At 34.6% G+C, this 3920-nt stretch overlaps 1 non-coding gene across 1 annotated transcript; it reads left to right on the top strand.

The window, feature by feature from the left end:
- Positions 1-2210: 2210 nt before the first annotated feature.
- On the top strand, positions 2211-2316 carry LOC122098469. The gene has a single exon (XR_006145739.1). It is a non-coding gene; the product is annotated as a U6 spliceosomal RNA (small nuclear RNA).
- Positions 2317-3920: the final 1604 nt, after the last annotated feature.

The raw sequence follows: 3920 nt of genomic DNA, 5'->3' as shown, positions 1-3920 counted from the left end.
GTTGTGCTCGTAGCTTTAGTGTGGTCTTGTTTGTAAACATTTGGGTAAATGCCCAAAAGTGGGACTGCACATCCCCTCCAGCATCTGTTGTTATTAGAGTTCTTGATTATACCCATTCTAACTGGGGTGAGGTGATATCTCAATGTTGTTTTGATTTGCATTTCTTTTATGTTTAGGGATGGGAAGGGGAAACCAAGGAGTAGGCTACAATGCTTGATAAAAACTGTACTCATTATCTTGCACATGTAATTGTAACCACTCTGTTCAGTATTTTCACTGTAAAAAATATATATTCATTGTTAGAAAAAAAAGAATCCACGCTTGAAGAAACTGTCCTTGACTTTTTTCGAGTGTGTTCTTTATTCATATAAAAATTGTCTGAAAACTTCTTCTTGAAAGTATTTCAAAAGGAAACAATGTGCCAATTGAAGGCCAGCATAGAACAAAAGGAAATAAACATTGTTTTAAAAGCTTTCTTTTGCAAGGAAACAAAGACTTGGAGGTTTTCATTTGTCTTATGCATGGATGTTTCACTATTGAGATGATTCTGTTGTTGCAGGAGTCACTTATTAATTCATTTAGTCTTGTCCTGAATTCTCCAGCACAATTAGTATTCCAAAAAAGCAGGATTCAGTGAGTATGATCAGCAAAAGGAGTCTGTTCTCAAACCAGTGCTTTATGGATGGTCCCAAAGAAATATGTGCGTTTTTTTCTTGTTTGTTTGTTTAGTTTGTCCTGGTTCTGGAGCTTGACCTCAGAGGCTGGACCATGTCCCTGAAGAAATGTCTTCCCTGGCCAACTTCCCCCAAAGCTAGGACTCTACTACTTGAGCCAAACTCCACTTCTGGTGTTTTTGGTGTTTGGTTACAGATAAGAATGTGACAGACTTTCCTGCGTAGGTTGGCTTTGAACTGAGATAGTAAGAAAGCCAAGTGACATCAACTGTATCAAGATTTCTGTTTTGAACCAAGAAATACTAGACAAAGTTTATTGTAAACTAATATTTGACAATTTTTAAAAGAAAAGAATATGTCTAACAAAGAATCCATAACTTAAATAACTCCACAAATGTAGGGGCACTGAATCATTTTGGACGCATTTTTTCATCAGCTTGGGAAGATAACTATTGACTTCATAGATTCCTTTTGGGGAAACTTAGTCATATTTGTCTGTTGTCACTGGCTTTGTACACATGCATGCTGTACATACTTCTAAGGGCCCTACATAAAGGAAGTCTTGAAATTCTCAACAATATTTAAATAAGATGCTCCAGCCTAGGGTTAAGATTTTAGGTGTGGACATTTATCAACACTCCTGATTCAGACTCTACTTGATATAATTTTTAATCAATATTTTGTTTTTAGTTTTGCTCTTTGTAAATTCACATGCACCTATGAAAAATTGTGTGGCCATCCCAATAATATTCTCAAAGTACCTCTTAATCATGACTCACAAAAAGTTGTTATAAATAAAGAAAACAATAATTAAATATTGATGATTACTAAAATAAAAAACAAAACAATTACCAGGGTTTTCAGTATTTGAAGTGTACATAGTAGAGTTTACTATTTTCTCATATTCCTGTACATTTAAAACTGGATAAAGCTATAAGTAGCCTTTAAATTTACTCACTAAGATTACTATTTATAGTTCATCTCATCATTTGTATGGGGATTATATCATTATTTGTTCATCACTAACATATAACGTAAAGGAGCCCTAAAGATTTAACAGAAACTGTGTACTTAAAATCTTAACTCTTCACTCTGCTTCTTTACACAGTCTTTGCAACTTCTCATTAGTAAAGTTTCTATAAAATCTGAAATGTACATACTTACTAGTACATGCTACCAGAAATATTATATACGTTATCAAAAATTTTTATGACTTAATTTTGCCATATATAAGCAAATCCCAAAATTAAACATATTTAAAACATTAAAACTTTTAACAAACCTTAACATTTGCTGCAATGATCATTATGACAAGTGCCTTTTGTAGAATAATTGAACTCCTCCTCCTACAAATCTCATGAACAACAAATATCTGGAATTATTTTGTTTTTGATATGTCAATCTTGACTTTATTCTTAAATGTGTGCTTATATAAGAAACACATGGTTCTAAAATTTCACAATTCTTTTGAACTTATTTTTGTTGAATTGTCTAGTTTAAGAAAATCAATTACTTTTTATATATAAAAAATGTTTTGTGCTCAATTTGGCTGCACATACACTAAAATTGGAACATACAGAGAAGATTAGCATGGTCCCTGCACAAGGATGATGTACAAATTAGTGAATCGTTCCATATTTTTACAACAACAGATGCTGGAAGGGATATGGCCAGAAGGGAAGCCTACGGCATTCTTGGTGGGAGTGTAAACTTGTTCATCCACTTTGGAAAGCAGTTTGGAGGTTCCTCAAAAGCCTCCACATAGAGCTCCCTATTATACAGCAATCCCACTTTTGGGCATTCTCCCAAATGATCACAAACCAGTCCATACTAAAACTACCACCACAACAATGTTTATTGTAGCATTATTTTCCATAGCTAAGATATGGAACCAACCCTGATGCTGCTCAGTAGAAGAATGGATCAAGAAAATGTTCTCTCTCTCTCTCTCTCTGTCTCTCTCTCTCTCTCACTCTGTGTGTGTGTGTGTGTGTGTGTGTGTGTGTGTGTGTGAATGTACACTTACACAACCACTTTGGAAAGCAGTCTGGTGAGTCCTCAGAAAGATAAATATTGACCTTCCTTATGGCCCACTCATACCACTTCTAGGCATCTATCCTGAACAACAGGTACCAATATTCAAGGACAAATGCACTTCCATGTTTATTGCAGCACTGTTCACAATAGCCAGGATATGAAAACAACCCATATGTCCCACCAGAGATGAATGGATCAAAAAACTGTGGTAACTATACACAACAGAATATTTTCCAGCCATTAGAAAGGACAAAATAATGGCATTAGTAGGGAAATCAATCAAGCTACAGGAAATCATGTTGAGCGAGTTAAGCCAAAAGCAAAGAGACAAATGGCACATGGTCTCCGTGATAAGTAGATGTTAAATCCAAAATGTAAGGTGATATGACAAAATTAACAACACTTAAGAAACCAAGAACTTCCACTCATCTGCTCGAATCACTACTAAATAACCCCATTCTGCCCGTCATATGTGCACACTGAAGGGAAACCAGGAGGACGACACAGAACTAGAGGGAATCAGGGAAAAACATACAACAGTGGGATCCATCAGCTGTGCTGGACATTGACCAAAATGAACTAAGCAACTCAATGTCACTGGAGGGAGGGAGGGAACAAGTGGGAAAGAGGGAACAGCTGATGCTATGCAATACATACAAAAGAAATATACATATTTCAAAACAAAAAAGTTTACATATGGAAGAAATAACTCTATTGCAAAGCTCATAGAATTCATAAATGTTGTAGACCATAATAGACAATTTGCTCCATCGAAGTTAGAATGTGTTTGTGACTTAAACTAAGCATCACTATCCCACAATATTGTGAAATTTGGGAAATTTGTAACCACTTAATCACAATAAAAACATTTGAAAAAATGATGAAAGTGGAAAACTAAGTTGCTCTAAAAAACAAAAAAGGAAAATGTTCTGTGTGTATTTGTGTGTACACACACACGCACACACATATACTATATATATATATATATATATATATATATATATATATATTAATTCTATGCCTCCATCAGAAAGAATGACATCGCTCAATTTGTTAGGAAATGGAAAGACTTGGAAAAAAATTATATTAACTGATGTAAGCCAATTCCAAAGAAACATAGGTCCTATGGTATCCCTTATTTGCAATAACTAGTATATGTCTGGGATAAGCAGAAAAGTTGAAAGCCTATGTGTATATGACTAGATAAGT

The sequence above is a fragment of the Dipodomys spectabilis genome, unplaced genomic scaffold (assembly GCF_019054845.1).
Source record: "Dipodomys spectabilis isolate Male_0828 unplaced genomic scaffold, ASM1905484v1 ptg000479l, whole genome shotgun sequence".
NCBI classification, from domain to species: domain Eukaryota; kingdom Metazoa; phylum Chordata; class Mammalia; order Rodentia; family Heteromyidae; genus Dipodomys; species Dipodomys spectabilis.
Note: the sequence above shows the minus strand (reverse complement) of the source record. Positions and strands in the feature narration are given on the sequence as shown.